At 48.2% G+C, this 14,473-nt stretch overlaps 1 protein-coding gene across 4 annotated transcripts in view; it reads left to right on the forward strand.

The window, feature by feature from the left end:
• Window positions 1–14,473, forward strand: part of LOC146809647 (uncharacterized) — a 977,933-nt gene that overhangs the window by 131,420 nt on the left and 832,040 nt on the right. The window lies entirely within an intron of this gene.

Here is a 14,473-nt window from a genome sequence, read left to right on the forward strand (position 1 = left end):
GAGTGCTCACCCTAACTGAAAATGCCTTGCATTAATAGCTGACTCACTCTCACTGACTATCACACTTTCACTGACACTCTCACAGGCTCTCACTCATTCACACTGACACTCACACTCACTCACTGACTCTCTCACTCATGCTGACTCTCACTCTCACTGAGAGACTCTCCCACTCTCACTCTCTTAGTGACTGACTCTCCCACTCTCTCACTCCCTCACTCTCTCTCACTGACAGACTCTCACTGACTGACTCTCACACTCTCACTAACTGACTCTCAAAACTCTCTCACTGACTGAGTCACTCACTCTCACTGACAGACTCTCACTGATAGACTCTCACTGACAGACTCTTCCACTCACTCTCACTCACTAACTGACTCTCCCACTCACTCTCACTCACTGACTGACTCACTCTCACTGACTGACTCACTCAGTCTCACTGACTTACTGTCTCACTCTCACTAACAGACTCTCACTGACTGCCTCACTTTCACTGACAGACTCTTTCACTGACAGACTCTCCCACTCTCTCACTGACTCACTCACTCTCACTGACAGACTCTCACTGACTGACAGACTCTCACTGACAGACTCTCCCACTCTCTCTCACTGACTGACTGACTCACTCCCTCTCACTGACTGACTCACTCTCACTGACAGACTCTCCCACTGACTGACTCACTCACTCACTCTCACTGACAGACTCTCACTGACTCACTCACTGACTGACAGACTCTCCCACTCTCTCTCTTACTGACTGACTCACTCACTCTCACTGACTGACAGACTCACTGTCACTCACTCTCACTGACTGGCAGACTCTCGCTGACTGACTCACTCTCACTGACAGACTCACACTCGCTGAGTGACTCACTCTCACTGACAGACTCACTCTCACTGACAGACTCACTCTCACTGACAGACTCTCACTGACTCTCACTCTCTCTCACTGACTGACTGACCCACTCTCTCTCACTGACTGACTGACTCACTCACTATCACTGACAGACTATCACTGACAGACTCTCCCACCCACTCTCACTCACTGACTGACTCTCCCACTCACTCACTGACTGACTGACTCACTCTCCCACTCACTCTCACTCACTGACTGACTGACTCACTCTCACTCACTGACTGACTGACTCATTCTCACTGACTGACTCACTCAGCCTCACTGACTCACTCTCACTGACTCACTCTCACTGACTCACTCTCACTGACAGACTCTCACTAACAGACTCTCACTGACAGACTCTCTCTATCTCACTGACTCTCCCACTCTCTCACTGACTAACTCATTCCCTCTCACTGACTGACTCACGCTCACTGACAGACTCTCTCACTGACAGACTCTCCCACTCTCTGACTGACTCACTCAGTCTCACTGACAGACTCTCACTGACTGATAGACTCTCCCACTGTCTCTCACTCACTGACAGATTCACTCTCTCTGACTGACAGACTCACTCACTCTCACTCACTGACAGACTCCCTCTCACTCACTGACTCACTCTCACTCACTGACTGACTCACTCTCACTCTCACTGACTGACTCACTCACTCTCACTGACTGACAGACTCTCACTGACTGACAGACTCTCACTGACAGACTCTCCCACTCTCTCTCACTGACTGATTCAGACTCACTCTCATTGACTGACTCAGACTCACTCGCACTGACTGACAGACTCACTCTCACTGACTGACAGACTCACTCTCACTGATAGACTATCACTGACAGACTGTCACTGACATACTCTCCCAGTCACTCACTCACTGACTGACTCTCCCACTTACTCTCACTGACTGACTTTCCCACTCACTCTCACTCACTGACTGACTCTCCCACTCACTCACTCACTGACTCACTCAGTCTCACTGACTGACTCACTCAGTCTCACTGACTCACTCTCACTGACCCACTCACTGACTGACAGACTCTCACTGACAGACTCTCCCACTGTCTCTCAATGACTGACTCAGACTCACTCTCACTGACTGACTCAGACTCAGTCTCACTGACTGACAGACTCACTCTCCCTAACAGACCCTCACTGACTCACTCTCACTAACAGACTCTCACTGACAGACTCTCCCACTGACTGACTCACTGACTCACTCTCAGTGACAGACTCTCACTGACTGACTCACTCTCACTGAAAGAATCTCACTGACTGACAGACTCTCACTGACTGACAGACTCTCACTGACTGACTCTCCCACTCTCTCCCACTGACTGACTCAGACTCACTCTCAAAGACTGACAGACTCACTCTCATTGACTGACAGACTCACTCTCACTGACTGACAGACTCACTCTCACTGACTGACAGAGTATCACTGACAGACTCTCCCACTCACTCTCACTCACTCACTGACAGAATCTCCCACTCTCTCACTGACAGACTCTCCCACTCTCTCACTGACAGACAGACTCAGTCTCACTGACAGACAGACTCACTGTCACTGACTGACTCACTCTCACTAACTGACTCACTCTCACTCACTTACTCTCATTCTCTCTCACTGACTTACTGACTCACTCTCACTGACTGACTCACTCTCACTAACAGACTCTCACTGACTGACTCACTCTTACTCACTGACTCACTCTCACTGACAGACTCTCTCTCTGACAGACTCTCCCACTCTTTCACTGACTGACTGACTGACTCTCACTGACAGACTCTCACTGACTGACTCACTCTCACTGACAGACTCTCACTGACTGACTCTCCCACTCTCTCACTGACTGACAGACTCATTCTCACTGACTGACAGACTCACTCTCACTCACTGACTAACTCTCCCACTCTCTCTCACTGACTGACTCCCCCACTCTCTCTCACTGACTGACTCAGTCTCTCTCACTGACTGACTCACACTCACTGACAGACTGACTGACTCACTCTCACTGACAGACTCACTGATTCACTCTCACTGACAGACTCACTGATTCACTCTCACTGGCAGACTCACTGATTCACTCTCACTGACAGACTCACTGATTCACTCTCACTGACTCACTCTCACTGACCCACTCTCACTGACTCACTCTCATCACTCTCACTGACTCACTCTCACTGACTCACTCTCACTGACTCACTCTCACTGACAGACACTCACTGACAGACTCTCCCACTCAGTCTCACTGACTCTCACTGACTCACTCTCACTGACTCACTCTCACTGACTCACTCTCACTGACAGACTCTCACTGACAGACTCTCCCACTCACTCTCACTGACAGACTCTCACTGACAGACTCTCCCACTCAGTCTCACTGACTCTCACTGACTCACTCCCACTGACATTCTCGCACTGACATTCTCCCACTGACAGACTCCCACTGACAGACTCCCACTGACTCACTCTCACTGACTCACTCTCACTGACAGACTCTCACTGACAGACTCTCACTGACAGACTCTCCCACTCACTCTCACTGACTCACTCTCACTGACTCTCTCTCACTGACAGACTCTCCCACTCTCTCACTGACTGAATGAATCACTCACTGATTGACTCTCACTGACAGACTCTCACTGACAGACTCTCACTGACTGACTCTCCCACTCACTCTCACTAACTCACTCTCACTGACAGACTCTCACTGACAGACTCTCTCTGACTCTTTGACTCACTCACTCTGACTCACTCACTCTCACTGACTCACTCTCACTGACTCACTCTCACTGACTCACTCCCACTGACTCACTCCCACTGACATTCTCCCACTGACAGACTCCCACTGACTCACTCTCACTGACAGACTCACCCACTCTCTCTCACTGACTGACTCACACTCAATGACTGACTCACTCGCTCTCACTGACAGACTCTCACTGACATACTCTCTCACTCTCTCACTGACTGACTCTCCCACTCTCTCTCACTGACTGACTGACTGACTCTCTCTCACTGACTGACTCTCTCTCACTGACTGACTGACTCTCGCTAAAAGACTGACTGACTCTCGCTAAAAGACTGACTCACTCACTGACTGACTATCCCACTGACTCACTCTCTTTCACTCACTGACTAACTGACTCACTCTCTCACTCTCATTCACTCTCACTGACTGACTCTCACTCTCACTGACTGATTCAGACTCACTCTCATTGACTGACTCAGACTCACTCGCACTGACTGACAGACTCACTCTCACTGACTGACAGACTCACTCTCACTGATAGACTATCACTGACAGACTGTCATTGACATACTCTCCCAGTCACTCACTCACTGACTGACTCTCCCACTTACTCTCACTGACTGACTTTCCCACTCACTCTCACTCACTGACTGACTCTCCCACTCACTCACTGACTGACTCACTCAGTCTCACTGACTTACTCACTCAGTCTCACTGACTCACTCTCACTGACCCACTCACTGACTGACAGACTCTCACTGACAGACTCTCCCACTGTCTCTCAATGACTGACTCAGACTCACTCTCACTGACTGACTCAGACTCACTCTCACTGACCGACAGACTCACTCTCCCTAACAGACCCTCACTGACTCACTCTCACTAACAGATTCTCACTGACAGACTCTCCCACTGACTGACTCACTGACTCACTCTCAGTGACAGACTCTCACTGACTGACTCACTCTCACTGAAAGAATCTCACTGACTGACAGACTCTCACTGACTGACAGACTCTCACTGACTGACTCTCCCACTCTCTCCCACTGACTGACTCAGACTCACTCTCAAATACTGACAGACTCACTCTCATTGACTGACAGACTCACTCTCACTGACTGACAGACTCACTCTCACTGACTGACAGAGTATCACTGACAGACTCTCCCACTCACTCTCACTCACTCACTGACAGAATCTCCCACTCTCTCACTGACAGACTCTCCCAATCTCTCACTGACAGACAGACTCAGTCTCACTGACAGACGGACTCACTGTCACTGACTGACTCACTCTCACTAACTGACTCACTCTCACTCTCTGACTCTCATTCTCTCTCACTGACTTACTGACTCACTCTCACTGACAGACTCTCACTGACTGACTCACTCTCACTGAAAGAATCTCACTGACTGACAGACTCTCACTGACTGACAGACTCTCACTGACTGACTCTCCCACTCTCTCCCACTGACTGACTCGGACTCACTCTCAAAGACTGACAGACTCACTCTCATTGACTGACAGACTCACTCTCACTGACTGACAGACTCACTCTCACTGACTGACAGAGTATCACTGACAGACTCTCCCACTCACTCTCACTCACTCACTGACAGAATCTCCCAATCTCTCACTGACAGACTCTCCCACTCTCTCACTGACAGACAGACTCAGTCTCACTGACAAACAGACTCACTGTCACTGACTGACTCACTCTCACTAACTGACTCACTCTCACTCACTGACTCTCATTCTCTCTCACTGACTTACTGACTCACTCTCACTGACTGACTCACTCTCACTAACAGACTCTCACTGACTGACTCACTCTTACTGACTGACTCACTCTCACTGACAGACTCTCTCTCTGACAGACTCTCCCACTCTTTCACTGACTGACTGACTGACTCTCACTGACAGACTCTCACTGACTGACTCACTCTCACTGACAGACTCTCACTGACTGACTCTCCCACTCTCTCACTGACTGACAGACTCACTCTCACTGACTGACAGACTCACTCTCACTCACTGACTAACTCTCCCACTCTCTCTCACTGACTGACTCCCCCACTCTCTCTCACTGACTGACTCAGTCTCTCTCACTGACTGACTCACACTCACTGACAGACTGACTGACTCACTCTCACTGACAGACTCACTGATTCACTCTCACTGACAGACTCACTGATTCACTCTCACTGACAGACTCAGTGATTCACTCTCACTGACAGACTCACTGATTCACTCTCACTGACAGACTCACTGATTCACTCTCACTGACTCACTCTCACTGACCCACTCTCACTGACTCACTCTCATCACTCTCACTGACTCACTCTCACTGACTCACTCCCACTGACTCACTCTCACTGACAGACACTCACTGACAGACTCTCCCACTCAGTCTCACTGACTCTCACTGACTCACTCCCACTGACTCACTCTCACTGACTCACTCTCACTGACTCACTCTCACTGACAGACTCTCACTGACAGACTCTCCCACTCACTCTCACTGACAGACTCTCACTGACAGACTCTCCCACTCAGTCTCACTGACTCTCACTGACTCACTCCCACTGACATTCTCGCACTGACATTCTCCCACTGACAGACTCCCACTGACAGACTCCCACTGACTCACTCTCGCTGACTCACTCTCACTGACAGACTCTCACTGACAGACTCTCACTGACAGACTCTCCCACTCACTCTCACTGACTCACTCTCACTGACTCTCTCTCACTGACAGACTCTCCCACTCTCTCACTGACTGAATGAATCACTCACTGATTGACTCTCACTGACAGACTCTCACTGACAGACTCTCACTGACTGACTCTCCCACTCACTCTCACTAACTCACTCTCACTGACAGACTCTCACTGACAGACTCTCTCTGACTCTCTGACTCACTCACTCTGACTCACTCACTCTCACTGACTCACTCTCACTGACTCACTCTCACTGACTCACTCCCACTGACTTACTCCCACTGGCATTCTCCCACTGACTGACTCCCACTGACTCACTCACACTGACAGACTCACCCACTCTCTCTCACTGACTGACTCACACTCAATGACTGACTCACTCACTCTCACTGACAGACTCTCACTGACATACTCTCTCACTCTCTCACTGACTGACTCTCCCACTCTCTCTCACTGACTGACTGACTGACTCTCTCTCACTGACTGACTCTCTCTCACTGACTGACTGACTCTCGCTAAAAGACTGACTGACTCTCGCTAAAAGACTGACTCACTCACTGACTGACTATCCCACTGACTCACTCTCTTTCACTCACTGACTAACTAACTCACTCTCTCACTCTCATTCACTCTCACTGACTGACTCTCACTCTCACTGACTGACTCTCACTGACTGACAGACTCTCCCACTGTCTCTCACTCACTGACAGATTCACTCTCTCTGACTGACAGACTCACTCACTCTCACTCACTGACAGACTCACTCTCACTCACTGACTCACTCTCACTCACTGACTGACTCACTCTCACTGACTGACTCACTCACTCTCACTGACTGACAGACTCTCACTCCCTGACAGACTCTCACTCACTGACAGACTCTCACTGACAGACTCTCCCACTCTCTTTCACTGACTGATTCAGACTCACTCTCATTGACTGGCTCAGACTCACTCGCACTGACTGACAGACTCACTCTCACTGACTGACAGACTCACTCTCACTGATAGACTATCACTGACAGACTATCACTGACATACTCTCCCAGTCACTCACTCACTGACTGACTCTCCCACTTACTCTCACTGACTGACTTTCCCACTCATTCTCACTCACTGACTGACTCTCCCACTCACTCACTGACTGACTCACTCAGTCTCACTGACTGACTCACTCAGTCTCACTGACTCACTCTCACTGACCCACTCACTGACTGACAGACTCTCACTGACAGACTCTCCCACTGTCTCTCAATGACTGACTCAGAATCACTCTCACTGACTGACTCAGACTCACTCTCACTGACTGACAGACTCACTCTCCCTAACAGACCCTCACTGACTCACTCTCACTAACAGACTCTCACTGACAGACTCTCCCACTGACTGACTCACTGACTCACTCTCAGTGACAGACTTTCACTGACTGACTCACTCTCACTGAAAGACTCTCACTGACTGACAGACTCTCACTGACTGACTCTCCCACTCTCTCTCACTGACTGACTCAGACTCACTCTCAAAGACTGACAGACTCACTCTCATTGACTGACAGACTCACTCTCACTGACTGACAGAGTATCACTGACAGACTCTCCCACTCACTCTCACTCACTCACTGACAGAATCTCCCACTCTCTCACTGACAGACTCTCCCACTCTCTCACTGACAGACAGACCCAGTCTCACTGACAGACAGACTCACTGTCACTGACTGACTCACTCTCACTAACTGACTCACTCTCACTGACTGACTCTCATTCTCTCTCACTGACTTACTGACTCACTCTCACTGACTGACTCACTCTCACTAACAGACTCTCACTGACTGACTCACTCTTACTGACTGACTCACTCTCACTGACAGACTCTCTCTCTGACAGACTCTCCCACTCTTTCACTGACTGACTGACAGACTCTCACTGACAGACTCTCACTGACTGACTCACTCTCACTGACAGACTCACTCTCACTGACTGACAGACTCACTCTCACTCACTGACTAACTCTCCCACTCTCTCTCACTGACTGACTCCCCCACTCTCTCTCACTGACTGACTCAGTCTATCTCACTGACTGACTCACCCTCACTGACAGACTGACTGACTCACTCTCACTGACAGACTCACTGATTCACTCTCACTGACAGACTCACTGATTCACTCTCACTGACAGACTCACTGATTCAATCTCACGTCAGACTCACTGATTCACTCTCACTGACTCACTCTCACTGACTCACTCTCACTGACAGACTCTCACTGACAGACTCTCCCACTCACTCTCACTGACAGACTCTCACTGACATACTCTCTCACTCTCTCACTGACTGACTCTCCCACTCTCTCTCACTGACTGACTGACTGACTCTCTCTCACTGACTGACTCTCTCTCACTGACTGACTGACTCTCGCTAAAAGACTGACTGACTCTCGCTAAAAGACTGACTCACTCACTGACTGACTATCCCACTGACTCACTCTCTTTCACTCACTGACTAACTGACTCACTCTCTCACTCTCATTCACTCTCACTGACTGACTCTCACTCTCACTGACTGACTCTCACTGACTGACAGACTCTCCCACTGTCTCTCACTCACTGACAGATTCACTCTCTCTGACTGACAGACTCACTCACTCTCACTCACTGACAGACTCACTCTCACTCACTGACTCACTCTCACTCACTGACTGACTCACTCTCACTGACTGACTCACTCACTGTCACTGACTGACAGACTCTCACTCACTGACAGACTCTCACTCACTGACAGACTCTCACTGACAGACTCTCCCACTCTCTCTCACTGACTGATTCAGACTCACTCTCATTGACTGGCTCAGACTCACTCGCACTGACTGACAGACTCACTCTCACTGACTGACAGACTCACTCTCACTGATAGACTATCACTGAAAGACTATCACTGACATACTCTCCCAGTCACTCACTCACTGACTGACTCTCCCACTTACTCTCACTGACTGACTTTCCCACTCATTCTCACTCACTGACTGACTCTCCCACTCACTCGCTGACTGACTCACTCAGTCTCACTGACTGACTCACTCAGTCTCACTGACTCACTCTCACTGACCCACTCACTGACTGACAGACTCTCACTGACAGACTCTCCCACTGTCTCTCAATGACTGACTCAGACTCACTCTCACTGACTGACTCAGACTCACTCTCACTGACTGACAGACTCACTCTCCCTAACAGACCCTCACTGACTCACTCTCACTAACAGACTCTCACTGACAGACTCTCCCACTGACTGACTCACTGACTCACTCTCAGTGACAGACTCTCACTGACTGACTCACTCTCACTGAAAGACTCTCACTGACTGACAGACTCTCACTGACTGACTCTCCCACTCTCTCTCACTGACTGACTCAGACTCACTCTCAAAGACTGACAGACTCACTTTCATTGACTGACAGACTCACTCTCACTGACTGACAGAGTATCACTGACAGACTCTCCCACTCACTCTCACTCACTCACTGACAGAATCTCCCACTCTCTCACTGACAGACTCTCCCACTCTCTCACTGACAGACAGACTCAGTCTCACTGACAGACAGACTCACTGTCACTGACTGTCTCACTAACTGACTCACTCTCACTGACTGACTCTCATTCTCTCTCACTGACTTACTGACTCACTCTCACTGACTGACTCACTCTCACTAACAGACTCTCACTGACTGACTCACTCTTACTGACTGACTAACTCTCACTGACAGACTCTCTCTCTGACAGACTCTCCCACTCTTTCACTGACTGACTGACAGACTCTCACTGACTGACTCACTCTCACTGACAGACTCACTCTCACTGACTGACAGACTCACTCTCACTCACTGACTAACTCTCCCACTCTCTCTCACTGACTGACTCCCCCACTCTCTCTCACTGACTGACTCAGTCTATCTCACTGACTGACTCACCCTCACTGACAGACTGACTGACTCACTCTCACTGACAGACTCACTGATTCACTCTCACTGACAGACTCACTGATTCACTCTCACTGACAGACTCACTGATTCAATCTCACTGACAGACTCACTGATTCACTCTCACTGACTCACTCTCACTGACCCACTCTCACTGACTCACTCTCATCACTCTCACTGACTCACTCTCACTGACTCACTCTCACTGACTCACTCTCACTGACAGACACTCACTGACAGACTCTCCCACTCAGTCTCACTGACTCTCACTGACTCACTCTCACTGACTCACTCTCACTGACTCACTCTCACTGACAGACTCTCACTGACAGACTCTCCCACTCACTCTCACTGACAGACTCTCACTGACAGACTCTCCCACTCAGTCTTACTGACTGTCACTGACTCACTCCCACTGACATTCTCGCACTGACATTCTCCCACTGACAGACTCCCACTGACAGACTCCCACTGACTCACTCTCACTGACTCACTCTCACTGACAGACTCTCACTGACTCACTCTCACTGACTCTCTCTCACTGACAGACTCTCCCACTCTCTCACTGACTGAATGAATCACTCACTGATTGACTCTCACTGACAGACTCGGACTGACTGACTCTCCCACTCACTCTCACTAACTCACTCTCACTGACAGACTCTCACTGACAGACTCTCTCTGACTCTCTGACTCACTCACTCTGACTCACTCACTCTCACTGACTCACTCTCACTGACTCACTCTCACTGACTCACTCCCACTGACTCACTCCCACTGACATTCTCCCACTGACAGACTCCCACTGACTCACTCTCACTGACAGACTCACCCACTCTCTCTCACTGACTGACTCACACTAAATGACTGACTCACTCACTCTCACTGACAGACTCTCACTGACATACTCTCTCACTCTCTCACTGACTGACTCTCCCACTCTCTCTCACTGACTGACTCTCCCACTCTCTCTCACTGACTGACTGACTGACTCTCTCTCACAGACTGACTCTCTCTCACTGACTGACTGACTCTCGCTAAAAGACTGACTCACTCACTGACTGACTATCCCACTGACTCACTCTCTTTCACTCACTGACTAACTGACTCACTCTCTCACTCTCATTCACTCTCACTGACTGACTCTCACTCTCACTGACTGACTGTCTTACTCTCACTGACTGACTTACTCTCACTCTCACTGACTGACTGACTCTCTCACTCTCACTGACTGACTGACTCTCACTCTCACTGACTGACTCTCACTCTCTGATTGACTCTCTCACTCTCTCACTGACTTTCTCACTCTCTCACTGACTTTCTCACTGACTCTCTCACTGACTCCCTCACTGAATCTCTCACTCTCTCACTGACTGTCTGACTCTCACTCTCTCAGTGACTAACTGACTCTCTCACTGACTGACTCTCTCTCACTGACTCTGTCACCCACTCTCACTAACTGACTGACTGACCTTCACCCTCCTGTTATTTATGCCCCCCATAACAAAATAAGCATTGGCATAGCCAATAGGTCTCACCTTTGGGACCTTATAAATGTTTAGCCATGCAACAATTGATGCTGTTGTACCAATGATATTGTGCTGCATAACTAAATACTAAGGTCCCAAAGGCGAGACCTATTGGCTATTCAAATGCTTGTTTTTAAGATGCTGGCTGTGCTTGACATTATACGCCCCTTACATAAAATAGGACTTGTTAGGCTGTGTTTGAAACAGAAAGGCTTACATCATTAAGATGAGCAGAGTCAGCAAATTTAATCCATTGATATCTTAATGGGAAATGTTTTAATTTGTACTTTGCAGATGGAAAGGAGTCCCAGACCGCGATGGAGCATTAATGAAAGGCAGTCTTCTTCTTAGGCACCTGCCACATGCCCCCACCATTAAACATATATAATGTCCTTAAAGTTCGTAATGACTACTGGTGTAGGCTATTCATGGTTGATGAAGTGAGCAAAGTGGGAATACTACATTCTTGGTGATAGGAAATCTTCATAGTTGCATAGACACAGTGATACATATTGAGAATGTACTTTGGGGTATTGATTGTGATGTGAGCATGGGCAGAACTTGGAGTACACTTTTGGAGTATAATGTCTATGAATTTCATTGAGCAATAAGAAAATATGATGGATGAAATGTTGAACAATTCAAACATTCTCTCCCAGTCACAGATCTGGGTTAAATCCATCATTTCTTTGCTTGCCATTCCATGTTGGACCCAGCCATATGCCAATTAGTCTTGACCCTGAACCCCATGGGAAAAGTCCAGCCCAAACAGCCAGGCCAGGTTCTCGCTGGACCAGAAACAAGCATCGTGGGGCTGGTTTCGAGGTATCACCCCTGATCAGCCAGTCTAGCATTAATTTAGGGGATTTGCGAGCATGGGACCCACGTCTGGGCATTCCCTTCTCCCTTAGGGCGGTAAATGCAAAAAGAACAGATGATGGATCGAATGCTGAACAAATCAAACAATCACCCCCCAGTGACAGACCTATTGTTTTTTTGCCTGCCATTCCATTCTGTACCCTGCTGTATAAATTACATTGAAACATTGGGCATATTTAGAAGGACATTGCACCACTAGAGTGTCACCTTTTACAATGTTCCGGTTGCACAATGCTTTGCTCCATATTTACAATGCGGCGCTAAGCCACTTTGCGTGGCTTAATGCCTCATTGTAAATATTGAACCATTTTACACATTTTTCTGCATCAAAGTGGCATGCAATTGGTGTTACTGTGGGCGTACTCACCAACATCCATTGCTTTTTGACACTGCCACAGATTTACAAGGATGTGTAAATCTGAGGCAGCACCAAAACCTAGCGCCATTCAAAAGGAAGCACTAGAGTGGTGCAGCGAGAAGAAATACTTTTATTTCTCCTTGTTTTTTGCTTTTTCTACATGTGCTGCATCCTGCAGCACACATAGAAGGAGCAATTTGCCATTAATGATTGTAAACCTTCCTGCACATAAACAACCATAAATGCAACGCAGCGCAGGCCCCCTTGCATCATGATGCAAGGGTGCCTGCGGTGGCTCTAAGCTGCTGTTTGAGCGCAGGCACTGGGGAAAGTACAGGGATGCATCGTATTGTTGTAAATACGGCACATCCCTGCACTTTCCTAATGATGCAGCGTGCACTGCAAGATGGCTTGCCATGCCACGCTGCGTAATTGTTTTGTAAATATTCCCCAGTGAGTTCATGATGAACTTCCTGACTGATCCCTACAGTAGTGGAAACGACTTAACATTAAAGGTTTCCACTTTAGTCCTAGGGGGGATAGCTGTGATAAATTGAAGGGAAATCTGAGATAATAAATTAAGTTATTCAAGGCCAGCTGAGGGATTTTATTGGCAGGGCAGTCAACTGGATTCTATTCTGAAAAGTGATTAAATTCATGGCATTAATGCAACTCATTAAGGCATTGCACTTTTGGTTGCAACAGGTGATATGTGGTTTATGGATGCTTCAATTAGATAATTCGGTGTTGTTTTTTTCTCTGTTTTTACAGTAAGAAGTCGGAATTTTTAACCAGACCATTGCGTAGCAGAGTATTTTGCTTGCAATTATGTTATGATCCATCATCCTATTTTTTGCTAATAGGCATTGGCAAACTTATACACAATTTCTAATGGATGCTCCAGAAAAAAAATATTCACAAATGCAAACATAGTGATCGTGCCCTTCTCATCATTCTCTTGCTTGACATTCCTGGGATCCACTGAAACTAAAGCGGGTGGTCTGATAAGAGTCCAAGTTGTTTTACTATGGATTTGCCTACGTTGAGCATGGGACAAGATTGGACCTGAAGGATTTTTCTCCTGCTGTGTTTCCTGGAGTGGCTGATGACAGAATGTCATATTGAAGAGAAGGGTGCCCAGAGGGCCACAGGCCTTGTTCAGGCATTGCATAGTGTGGCATTCAATTGGCATCGAATTGATGCTTTTTAACATGATTTTATAAATCATGGCCTTAGCATGTTGGAGCATTCGGAGGCATTTTTTGTCTTCTGGTTATTGTTTAACCATTTTGGTGGAGCTTGATCTTTACTAAGGGCAATTCAACAGCGAAGGATTTCCTTCCCCACCAACATTATGGT

The sequence above is a fragment of the Triturus cristatus genome, chromosome 7 (genome assembly GCF_964204655.1).
Source record: "Triturus cristatus chromosome 7, aTriCri1.1, whole genome shotgun sequence".
Classification (NCBI taxonomy): domain Eukaryota; kingdom Metazoa; phylum Chordata; class Amphibia; order Caudata; family Salamandridae; genus Triturus; species Triturus cristatus.